We start from the raw sequence: 13233 nt of genomic DNA, 5'->3' as shown, positions 1-13233 counted from the left end.
CTCAGTCAATACATACGTCATAAACAGTTTGTCTGACACATCTATCGGGTTGGGGGTCCCCAGGGGGAAAGGAGAAACGAATTGGGAAAGCCAAGAGAACCCCAAGCAGACGAGGGCAATGACCAGCAACAGACATACCGAGGGGGTTATCCACGTAGTGGCATGATATAGGAGGGCTGATCCAACCCTCTCAGTGAGGTCTCAGTGTCTCAAAAAAGTTCTGCAATAGTCATCCGGCATTTAGGGGGTATGTGTCTCGCCAATCCCTCAGAGTCAGTCGTGTTCGTTTGTGATTCCTGATCAGGTGTGATTCGTGTGTCCCATGCTCTCAATATATCTGTCCATGGTTCTGCTAAAGGTTTGCGCCTCTTTGTGATCTTGTCCTCCCTGAGCAAGGCCTTCTCCACTGCTCTGGCCCAACAGGAAATGTCCTTTTCCCAGTCTACTAACTAAAGGATTCGTCTTAGACTTCCACCTGAGACCTATTCTCCTCTTAGCCAAGAGGATAACCAGGTCTACAAACCTGTGACCCATCCGTTTGGATTTGGGTCTAAGGAATAGGCCCAGAAGGCATACCTCTGGGGAGCGCACCAAATTACGAGCCAAAACCCTGTTTACAGTGTCTACGATCTGGGTCCAGTAATCATTAAGCCCACGGAAGGACCATACCATATGGCCCTAATTGGCATCTGTGTGTGAGCATCTGCCGAAGGATTGGTCATCGCTACTGTACACTACATTCAACCTGTGCGGGGTGAGGTAGGTTCTATGGAGTATGTTAAACTGTATGAGTTTAAAGGCTGCATTCCTGGATACTTTTTTAGGCTTCCCAGAGCCTACTTCCACTCCTTCTCAGTCAACTGCCTATTCAGGGTGCCCTCCCATCCCTCTTGAAACTCCAGGCAAAGGCCGGTGGGTCATTCTCGTTATTGCCAGATAGAGCCATTTTACCAGGTGTCCTGCCGAACCCAAAATCACCATTGCCTGAAATGCCACATGAATGGCTGGTTCTTTTGTGTCCCCTCCCCACAGCTCAGCCAGTGGCCCTGTATCTTATGATAATTCAAGAACTGTCCCGGTGGTAGATAATGATATTCCAGAAACTCATCCAACGGAAGCAGCTCAACATCTTGGTAGCAATCTCCAACCGGCAGCACTCCTGCTTCCTCCCAGCCCTACAACTGTCGCTGTGTAAGGTGGGGACACATCCCCATCTGCGGGAATCCCGTAAGTGGAATACATGGCGCATAAAGCGGCGTATTTTTAGTTCTTGCCATACACCTAATCCAGCATGTTACCGCCACTGAGAGTAGTGTCCCCATGTGTGTGATCTTCTGGCAACAGTTGAGCATTCCAGGGAGCAAGGCCACTAGTGCGCTACCAGCCGGCAGTGATAGTGTGTCGAGCCCTTCTCCAGCAAGCCACCTGGCCATCCATTGGAGCTGTGCAGCCAAGTAATAGGCTTCAAAATCGGGAGCTCCCAATCCCCCCGTGAATGGAAGCTGCAATGTTTGCAGGGATACCCTATTATGGCCGCAATCCCACACCAGATCTCTCAATAATGCACCCAGGGTCTTAAACGAACTCTTTGGGATCACTACCGGCAATTTGAGTGAGAGCCAAAATGACACATTTGCCCACAATGCTGTCAGGGCTCCTGCAAGGTTCCTTTCAAGCAGGTCAATCTGACGATGATAGATCTGTATTCCTATGTACCTGAAAGAGGTCGACGCCCATTCCAGGTACGGTGAGAAGTTCGGTGGTTTGTCAAGGGCAGGCCTCAACAGGAACACATAGGTTTTCTTTTTGATTATCTGTAGTCCCGAGAGCTCAGCAAACTCCTCTAGTATGCGCAACACTGTCGGGATCCCGCAAGATTCATTACGTAGATATATCAGTATGTCCTCTGCATATAATGATACTATATGGTGGGTCCCATCAAGAGCCACCCCTAGTCTTTCACTTTCCTGCCTGAATCGCTCTGTCAGTGGCTCCATAGCTAGAGCAAAGAGCAGTGGCGACAGGGGGCATCCCTGGCTTGTTTCTCTATTTATGGAATATTGCCTGTGCCCACCCAGGCTCTAGGACTTTCGTACAAGAGGCGGACCCATCTTGACCAACCATCACCCATCTGCGTCTTCCCCATTACTGCTAGTAAAAAGTCCCATCTCAGGGAATTGAGGGCTTTTTCCAAGTCCACCGCTACCACCACGGCTTCGGGGTAGTGTCCCAGGTCTTCATGAAACAGAACAGTATATAATCTACGCAGGTTGTTGGATGTGGAGCGTGAGGGGATAAAACCGTTTTGTTCTGTATGGACCAAACTCTGCATCTGTGGCAAAAGCCTAGTTGCCAACGGCCTTGTTTAAAATTTTAAAATCAATGTTTAACATTGATGATGGCCTAAATTCTGTTACCTCTACTACTTCTTTCTTCGTCTTCAGTAAGGAAATCACTAGCGCTTCCCTAATCGATTGCGGCAAACGTTTCTCCCTTAGTGCAGTCGCATATACCTGTTCCAACCTCGGGCCCAATGTATCCACAAAGGTGGAGTAAAATTTATCTGGGAGACCTTCAGGCCCAGGTGTTTTCCCCCGCACCATATTCTTGATGGCTGCTCTAATTTCCCCCACTTTTACCTGCAGCACCAGCGATTCCCGAGAGTCCCGGTCCAATCCCCGTAAGCCTAACCCTTTCAAATATTTAATTAACTCGTCACCCCGTAGATCCCCTGCTGTCCCAAATAATTTCTTGTAGTACTCCCGGAACGAGTCATTGATGTCCCGTGGAGAGCAAAGTATGTGCCCATCTATATCTCGGATACTGGGAGTTGGAGCTCCCCTGCTTTATGGTCTAATCAGCCAGGCCAGTAGCCTCCCCGCTCTACTCCATTCTTGTTATGTTCGGTAATCCAGTGTCCTTAGCCTGTCCCACGTGGAGTTGTAAAGGCTCCTCACGTCTGCCAGTTGACTCTGCACTTCAGCCCCTCCCTCTATCTCTCTATCCAATGCCAGAATCTGAGCTTCCAGGGACTCAAGTTCCCGGGCAATCTCTCATCTAGCCCCTACCACCTACCCTAGACATTGTCCTCGGAGTGCCACCTTAAATGCATCCCATTCTACCAAGAGTGAGCTAGTGTTTCCTTGGTTTTCCTCATAATAAGTGGCCATGGCAGCAGAGAGGCATTGTTTAAAGCTTTCATCTTCCAACAGGGTGGGATCTAGGCGCCACAGTGGTATTGGGACCCTCTAGGTGGTAGAGGCAATTCGTAGTAACAAGTGACTGTGATCAAAGATGGATCTCCCTAGGTATTCAGCGATAGATAACTCTAGAACAAAGGAACATATCTAGTCTCATGTGTAGATCATACAGGGAGGAGTAGTAGGAATATTCTCTCCTTTGTGTGTTGTGCAATCTCCAAGCATCTATCAATTCCCACCCCGCAATGCAGTTCCTAAGTCCCTTTGCCAAAGTGGCTGCTATCGTACCTCTCATTGGGGGAGTAGATCTGTCCCATACTAAGTCACACACACAATTAAAATTGCCCCCCAGAATCAAATCATCCAGCACCATCCCTGCCAATATTCCAGAAAGCCGTTCCAGGAAGGAGATCTGATCACAATTTGGTGCATAGACACTTCCCAACGTTATTTCCCTACCCTTCAACTTGCCCTTGACCACTACAAATCTCCCCTCTGTATCAATTATTTTTAGGGAGACCTGAAAAGGGACCCCAGGCCTGATACACACCAGTATCCCTCTCGCAAAAGCTGAGTGGGTAGTTGCATATAGCTGCCCTCACTATCTACGTCACAGCCTAGCCACTTCTACCTCAGTGAGGTGGGTCTCCTGCAGCATACCACATGGGCTCCCCTATGCCGTATGTAATTCAGGTTACTGTAGCATTTGGAGGGAGAGCCCATACCCCGGATATTCCAGGTCAGGAGTTAAACTCCTCGGCAAGGCCAATATCACCGGCCATCTCTCAGCACAATCCCCCCCCAGTACCCCCCAAAGCGCCAACTTGCAGAATTGACGTGGACCTCCTGCTATGTAATAACAGACCCAACAGTACAACTCCCCATCCCACGAGCGGACTGACAACCTTCAGCTGCCCAAACCAAAAGAACTGTATTATACTAAACTGTAACAATTAGTTAAGGCCCAAAGCTACTAGCGCAAGGACCTGAGGGGGAGCTCGGCAACCTCAACTGATACCCAACAAGGTACAAATATTCATTCTTGACACATCAGCCTTGATTGGCCATTCCATCCTGCGTCCAGGCGTGCACCGGCCACCCTCCTCGCCCCCTTCGGGAATCACCACTTAAAAATGAAAAAAAGGGGGGTCAAGTGGGGGAGAACAAGAAGAAGGTAACCAAGCACAATAGAACAGGGAGGGAGAGGACAAAGGGGGAAAGCAAGAATATCTGGTCACAAATCACACTATCCCATCGGCCGTTTGAGGAGTCACATGAGACGTGTCCGAATCCGAACAATCAGTCCCTCTTTTGGACCCCGAATCCCTTTGACGATCTCCAGCCCTAAATCATGACTGTCACTAGCGCATCTGCTCTTTCCTTTTCTGTCTGCAATGGGCTCAGCCTCTTTGCAGGCCCCCGCTTTTGACGTCTTTGTAGTCTCTACCCACGTTCCCTGGCTGTGGTCGGGCTCCTCCCCTCACAGGCAGACCTTCAGTTTTATAGGCTTCAATCCACTCCCAGGCAGACTTGGGATCCTCGCAAAAGTGAGTCTTCCCATCCAACATTATCCTAAGCCGAGCCGGAAACATCAAAGAATACTGAATCCCTTCCTCTCGTAAGGCTCTTTTGACCTCAAGGAAAGAGGTGTGGCGTCTCTGGATCTCTAATGTGTAGTCTGGTAACAGAGACACCTTACTGTTCTCTACCTCAGATGGGCCCTCCGAGTGGGCCATCTGCAGCAACATGTCTCTGACCTTGAAGAGGAGTAGTCTGGCAACCACAGGGCGAGGAGGCCTCCCCGGCGCCATCGGCCTGGCAGGCACAGGGTGAGCCCTCTCCAATTTATAGAACTGCGATAGGCCCTCTGGGGCCACCACCTCACGGAGCCAACCCTCCAGATATTTGACCATGTCCTGGCCCTCCACTCCTTCCGTCAGACCCAAGACCCTCACATTGTTCCTCCGATTTCACCCCTCCGCATCTTCTGCTCGTCGTTCTAGTAAGGCAACCCACTGGACAGCTCTCCAACCTGCTCAATCAGAGCCTGCACCACCGGGGAGAAAACCTCCAGGGAAGATTCAGTCTGTTTCACCCTGTCTGCCAACTTAGCATGTTCCGTACTCAGCAAGCCTAGGCCCACCGCTACAGTACTGATATCCTGGTATAGCGTCGCCTTGGTGTCGGCAATAGCTTCTAATCTCTTGGCCAATTGCTGGTGAACAGGTACCTCCGATGGTTTGCCTCCTGACTCCTTCTGCACCAGATCAGGCGCACTGTCTTCCTGCTCTGGGGGGGGGGGAGGGGCAGCTGTTTTCCCCTAGGTTTTCCCATCACCTGGGGAGCACGATCTCCAGCCACAGATCTAGTATGCCCTTTTCTCAGTGGCCGGAGAGCTGCCACCAGAATCTCAAACCCCCCACACTCCAGCGTTAGGGTGAAGCCCCAATCGCAGCTGCTCGATTGTCACTTCAACCTCCGCCTCGTAACTGGCCCCGCTCCGCGTTAGCCCCAAAGACCACCAGGAGCGTCCGTCAGGGCACTTCTCCAAAGTCTTGCACTTACAGTGACTGGAAGGTTCCTCTCCTTAGCGGGTCATGTAGCTCCACAGTGTGTCTTAGCCCCGCTGTGCCCAGGCTGTAGTTAAACTGCTGGTCAGGGGTCCCCCTCGGGCTCTAAGTCGCTCCTCCGGTCAGTCTGGACCCGAGCCCAGTTCACATCCATTGCCGCCATCTGAGGTCTCCCGTGCCAGCTCCTTACTGCCTCACAATTAGACCCTTACGTGCTCAGTCGGACTGCACTTTTCGGCCACCAGTTCAGGTTACCCGCCCGGGCCACAAGACAATTTCAGGCCCGATTCACAGAACTAACTTAAGACAAAATCCTAAACTTACTACTTTTGGTATTCACAGAAGGCATTTAGTAGTAGTAAAGTTGGGATTTTGTCTTAAGTCTGTCTTAAGTCTGTCCTAAGTTTGTCTTAAATTTGTCTTAAGTTTGTCTTAAGTCTGTCTTAAGTCTGTCTTAAGTCTGTCCTAAGTTTGTCTTAAATTTGTCTTAATTTTGTCTTAAATCTGTCTTAAGTCTGTCTTAAGTCTGTCCTAAGTCTGTCTTAAGTCTGTCCTAAGTTTATCTTAAGTCTGTCTTAAGTCTGTCTTAAGTCTGTCCTACTACTTTTGGTATTCACAGAAGGCATTTAGTAGTAGTAAAGTTAGGATTTTGTCTTAAGTTTGACTTAAGACTGACTTAAGACAGACTTAAGACAAACTTAGGACAGACTTAATACAGACTTAAGACAGACTTAAGACAAATTCCTAACTTTACTACTACTAAATGCCTTCTGTAAATACCAAAAGTAGTACGTTTAGGATTTTGTCTTAAGTTCGTTCTGTGAATCGGGCCCGTAGTGCCCCTTGACGAGGTGGTAGCTCCTCATGCCACTTCCCGTTCTCCTCAGCCACCCCACAACACGGTGCCAGTCGGCACGGCCAGGTCCAGAGGTGACCAATACCAGTGTGGGAAGTGATAGCCTGGCTCGGGGCTCCCAGTATGGCCGATCGTCTCCTCTGCTGTCTGGCCCGCAGTAAATTGATGGAAGCGGACTGCGACACACGTCCCGCCTGATGTCCACACCCAGTCCGGGGTCATTTCAGTGGGTCCTCTGAGGCCTCAGACCAGCCTGCAGCAATCCCTGTCAACCAGCGGGCCCAGATCACCACACCAGTGCTCTAGCAGCCAGCCTCCCGGTCTCCCGCGAAGTCTCCGCTGCTCACCTCGGGTAAAGTAGTTCCAAGGGGGGAAGGATGGGGGCCTCCCCAGCGATCTTCACAGTGCTGCTGCCTCCCCAGGTAACTCCGCTGCCCACCTCCGATCTCAGGAAGCAACTCGGTGTGCCCTGGTGCGATCTGCCTCCTGAGTCTACAATGCTGCACATGCAGTGGCGCGTTTCGGGGGGATCTCGGCCAGCCCAGCGACACCCCGCTTCTCCGATTTTGGAGCTGCCCCCAGCTGGGCCTCGGTTTACCGGTGGTGCTCCAACCTCTGTTGTCTGCTGCCAGTCGGTCGCTTCTTTTCTCCAGAGCCGACCGCAGTCCACCTCCTCGCTCACTGCTCCGGCACCACCTTACACTGCCATCTTGTCCAAGCCGAGTTGGACTCGCTCTGTCCCAGTGTCGCTCCCTGCTCACCTCTGGATCTCAAGGGAGCTGAATCAGGGCCCCCGGCACCTCCGGCGGGTCAGGCCCCCAAGACTGCGCCCCCAGGCACAAGCCGACTCTGAGGGAAACAGGATAAATGGTACGGCTGGCGCGGAGCTCTTAGTTCAAGCATCCGCCATCAACTGCTTCTATGTCACGCCCGCAAGCGGGTGTGGTTGGTGGCAGTTACTGTCTGTGGCTGGGTGTATACTGTGTGGTACGGGATGTGCCTCCTGTGACTGTGGTGGGCTCTGTGGCACCGTGCCACCTGCTTCTCCTCTCCCACTTCATGGCCCTCCTTGTGAAGAGGGTGATAGATCCCACTTGAGCATGTAGGACCCCGGATTCTTCTCCCTTGTATACTCCTGTCTGACTGCCAAGGGCCTATATATCCGTGCTGATCTGCTGTTGCCACAGTTGTTTGTTATTCTGTTTCTTTTAAATGGCTTACTGGATATGGTGCGCAGCAGGCAGTCGTGCATTGGCCGAAGGGCCGGTGTCTCTTTGCCCACTGTGGACCTGTTTTCTTCTTTCTTCCAGCCCACAGAGGGCACTTTACAGGGAGAGTAAAGCAGCCTCGCTACGGGGGATATGGCCCTTGGGCGATGATCAGGTGTGGCCTTTCATTGAACCCCTGCCTTGCCAAGCTATCACCCTGATTGTGGACTGGGAGCGAGTGAATGCATGGGAGAATCGGCCTTCCCGGGGGTGTTGCTAAGGCCCTTGAGCCATTCTCACCTGGCCCCCCTTGGACCCATGCAGCCCAGAAACAGTGTTTGTATTCGACTCTGTAGCAAGTTAAGTTTGGCTCCCCCACCGACCCCCTTAAGCCTGTGCAATTTTTTAAAATCTTACCTGTGCTCCTTACACCCCTGAGCCAGGTGATCAATCTGTCTCTTTCTATGGCGGTTGTTCCTAGCACTTGGAAGCAAGCCAGGGTGGTCCCTCTGTTAAAAAACCTAATCTTGATGCAGCAAAACCAGAGAGCTTCTGCCCTTGATCTCCAAAATCTCTGAGGCCTACATCAACTCTATCTTGATGGGTTATCTGGAGGAAAATAACATACTGGACCCCTCTCAGGATGGTTTTCGTCCTGGTCACAGCACGTAATCTGCTCTCCTAGCTGTGACCGAACATCTGAGGGGGGCTCTAGACGAGGGTCGTACTTCGGCACTAATCCTATTAGACCTTAGTGCCGCGTTCGACACTGTGTCCCACCAGATCCTGCTGAAACAGTTGGAGGGCATCATGGATTCGGCCCTGGATTGGTTTGCCTCTTTTCTTACGGAGAGGACCTTCCAGGTAGCCGCCCCCCCCCCCTTTGCCTCTAAGGTCCATACTACCAAACAGGGGGTGCCGCAACCCTCTTCAACCTGGTTGTTCAACCGCTAGCTGCGGTGGCCAAGAGCAGAGGGCTCACGGCAATATCATATGCGGATGACACACAGTTGGTAGTCACACTCTCAGGCGACTCAACTCGGGACGCCTGTAAGTTCAGGAGTGACCTTGAGGCTATCGCGGAGTGGATGACTGCCAACTGTCTCCAGCTCAACGCCAGAAAGTCCGAGGTAGGTAAAGATCCTGAGCTGTGGAGCGAGCACTGGTGGGCTGCCATTTTGAGGCATGCACCTGCCCCCAAACAGGTAGTAAAAAACCTGGGTGTCTGGGTAGACTCCGCCCTTAGCTTCCAGACCCATACCAAGAAGGTGGCAGGGACCTGTTTTGGTATATTGCGGGGACTCAAACCATTGTTGGGGTTTTTTGACTGAAGTACTGGGTATTTTAAGCCCAGCGGTGCAGGGGAACACACCCTATGATTTCGGGGTTCTTCCTGTTTCAGACCTACAGAAACACAGAGTCTTCTGGGTGAAGTCAAAGATCAGTTTATTGGCTGCAGACCAATTACAGGTATCCTAGAAGTACAACAGCGTGTATGTTCTCAGGAGACTGCCAAAAATCACAGAAACGGGCTTCTCCTTAAATACAAAATATCATGCTTCAGGCACACATTCCTTGGTTTACGATACGGCCATATAAAGGTATACATTACAAACGAAAAGGCAGAGTCATGATGACCATCCCACATTCCAGTTAAGCCAGCCCGCAATTATTTACCCAACAAGGCTCAGATCCCACATCAGATATCGATAGGCCCCAATAAACATGAGCATCTCCTGTTTGGAAAATAAGCCATAAAGCAGGAACAGTCAGGTGTGAAAGAGATTAGCTGGAGGCTCGTGTTTAATGTAAAGGCTTTATGGTGTGTCAAGCCCTGATGCTAATCACAGGTGGCCAGAGGACGGGGAGCTCGTGAGACCGGATTGACCTGGGGCAGCGGAGCCAATCTGCCCAGGTCACAGAAAAGTCAAAGGAAGGCACATGTGCTCTAAAATGCCCGTATTTGCTCCATGATATGTAGCCTATGTAAGGGCAACCATAAGATGGCCACTGCTCTAAGATGGAACCCACGTAGTGATGTATAACAACGTATACATAGTGCATTCATAGCTAAAACGTTACACAAAGCCCTTGTACATACCGCATTGACCATTCGCGGTTCGCTAATACCGGGATAGACAGGGGTAGGGCCCTGCCTCCTACGCGGTCCCAAATTGCAAAGTACGACAGACCCTCCTTTTGCCCTTACATAGGCAATAACTATACTCATTTCAATCCGAGTCTAGGTCAATATTCACGAAGTCATGGAGATGTTGCTGTAGCATCATTCTATTACTTAGCTCGTCCCTCGATACAGGTTTCCTTACACATAATGTAGAAACAGAGGCCACATATCGCAGGAGCACACTGTATGCACAGACAGAACAGGAAAAGGATGGCTAAGATCATTCCAATGACCATCAGAACTTTCCAACCCCAGGCAGATATCAGTTCCCAGAACCACCCCACCAGTGACCAATCTCCTTTATCCACGTGTATGGACTCAGATATTTTATGTAGTTTGGAGATGGCTTGATAAACTGTTGGAGCGTTATCTGGTATGAAAATGCACCAACTGGATTGGATAACCTTACATACCCCACCGCGGTCTGCAAGTATAACGTCTAGAACCATGCGGTTCTGCAAAGTCATGAGGCGATCCGCTTGGAGCTCAGCTGTCAAATTACCAAGGGCACCAGCCGTAACATTAACAGTGGATTCAACCACACAAGTCAGTTGTCTCAGATTCCTACTATTAACCATAGGTCCCCAAAACGGCAGGAAACCCAAAAAGAAATCTCCCGCTTCCTGACCGGCAGTATCCTCCTTACTAATCATGCCTCTCACAACTCTGGTCTTGTGATAGTCGGAGGCGGCAGTAAATGTTGGCGGTAGCAGGTTTGCAATATAACATGTGCCCGAGAAATCAGGGGGCAACCATGTATATGCTCGGTCATTGCAGATAAAATATGTACCCTTGGCAGCCAAAAACGCAGGGGAAAACTGTGACGGAAAAGTGTACGTCTCAGTACAGTCACTTCTCCCCAGTTGAGCTCTTGGATTCTGACCATTACCTTGTAAACAGAACCGACCTATGTGGGGTACGACCCAGATTGGGGATGAGATTTTTCGCTGTCTTTCACCCAGACTAATACTATACCCCGTCGCGTTCCACCCTACATAAGCTCTCAACTCTTCTTTGGGAATAGATGAGTATGCATCGATATCTCTGCTCATATCGGCAACTCCTTTCATTAAAGCTTTATTATTTGTACTAGGTCTGATGGAACGCGGTTGTCACGGGGAGTAGGCATCTAGGGCAAAGAGAAACATGGTCTGGAATGCCCATGACGATCCATTGTAACTAAACGGCAGCACTAGATAAGGAATACCCTTATTAATGGTATGTGGCATTAAACCACACACCCAGCAATTCGTTGTATTCATGACTAGTCGGTGCTGGTGCAGGAGCTGAATAAACGAGTTGTTTACAAACTCAGACCGTCTAGCTTGTTCATGTTCAGGCAGAGGGTAAAAAGAGTGTGAGGAGACAGTAGGAGGAGGTATAGGCTGTACAGTGGGTGCAATGGGCTCTTGAGAGGAGAAGAATACAAATCCTACAGTAAACACTACCATACTACATAATATAAACAAACATAAAAATACAAAACGTTTGGTTTTCATTATTTTACATATTCTTGCTTTAAAGTTCATTTCCTCAGCGAGCCTCTCCATCTTAAAAAACTCCATCCTCTAATCGTGCCGCTCGCGGCGGGTGAGTTTCTTCTGCTAAGGAGTACGCCTGTTAGTCCAGGGAACGCCCTAGACCAACCAGAACCGTTGACCTAACGTCTTCGGCCTGTACCCTAAAGTCTTGGCACCGCGACCCTGCGGCTGAACCCGGATGGTGGTTCGAAAAACAAAAATCAAGAAAGTCCTTCAGATGGGAGAGCTCTGGTTATCAAAAAATAAAAAGGTAAGAAAAAGAATATTTATTTGTCCATAGGCCTTGGTCTCAGATTGTAATGAAAACGGCCAGGTACTGTCTGATCTTGAAACAAGAGTTCAGGCTCTGTGGTGTCCAATCGAATTGACGGTGGCACAGCTTCTTGCAAAATATCGTCACTCTGTTGTGCTGAAGTTGTGCCTTTTATGCGTGCATCACTGAACGGCACAAAACGAGGTACAGTGTCTGTTTCAGAGTCAGTGATACCCTCCTGGACCCACTGGTCATACGGCAGAGGCAAAGGGATTCTTTTCACGTGGGAGCCGTGGATCCAGTTCTTCTTCCCCTTTACTCGAACAGCTGATCTTGTAGACAGTAGTACGAGATGAGGGCCGATCCAACGAGGCTCATCGTTGCTTTTCCGCTGGAAGTTTTTGATGAGGACCCACGTGCCAGGGTCAATGGGGTGTCCTGGAGCCTCAGAGGCCGGGGGGAGAGTATCATGCACCTGTTGGTGTAAAACACGCAGTTTAACCGTCAAATCATACAAGTAATCAAGCAGTACTGGATGCTCGATTTCACTGAATCTTGTAGGTCTTGGCACGCCCCATACATTGGCCGGGCGGCCAAAAAATACCTCATAAGGACTAAGTCCCACTCGTGAGTGTATGGTCATTCTTGTGGATAGGAGTGCTAAAGGCAGAGCGTCAGGCCATTTAAGACCGGTGCTCGCCTGGATTTTGGCCAATTTAAGTTTTAGAGCGCCGTTGTAGCGCTCTACTAATCCAGCTGATTGGGGGTGATTTGCAGCGTGAAACTTTTGCTTTATACCTAATCCCTCACACACATTCTTCATCACTTTACCCACAAACTCACTCCCATTATCACTCCACACCATTCTTGGCATTCCAAACCTGGGGAAAAATTCTTTCACAAGGGCTTTGGCTGTGGATAGAGCAGTATTATCTTTTAGGGGATAGGCCTCTATCCATTTTGAAAAAGCGCAAACAACCACCAATACATATTTCAGGTTGTTGCACCTTTCCATGTGAATAAAATCTAGCTGCAAAACTTCAAATGGATATGATGGAGGGGCAAAATGACCGGCTGGAGTTGGGGTTCCCTTACCAGGGTTGTACTTCAAACATACCATACATTTCTTGACCACATTCTCTGCACACTTGGGAATTCCAGCATTCTGCCATACTGGAGCCAATAACTTACCGATTCCTTTCGTACTGATATGTGCCATTCCATGTGCCATTGTAACCACTGGAAGCACATATGCATCAGGTAACAACCATCGCCTATGTTCTGACAGATCAATCCAACAACCATTCTCATCCAACTTACCCATACTTTCTCTCCACTTGCTCAACTCTTTCTCTGTGGCTTCAGTTTGAAGGCACTTTACACTTTCTATTGTGTTTTCACACATTCCAACATCACCAAC

General features: G+C 49.8%; 1 protein-coding gene across 1 annotated transcript in view; it reads right to left on the bottom strand.

Annotated features, from left to right (window-relative positions):
* The window catches only part of LOC146854822 (adenosine deaminase 2-like), a 308704-nt gene that overhangs the window by 143418 nt on the left and 152053 nt on the right, over positions 1 to 13233 (bottom strand). The window lies entirely within an intron of this gene.

Source organism: Triturus cristatus, chromosome 4_1 (genome assembly GCF_964204655.1).
Source record: "Triturus cristatus chromosome 4_1, aTriCri1.1, whole genome shotgun sequence".
NCBI lineage: Eukaryota > Metazoa > Chordata > Amphibia > Caudata > Salamandridae > Triturus > Triturus cristatus.
This window is presented reverse-complemented; position numbering and strand designations above follow the sequence as displayed.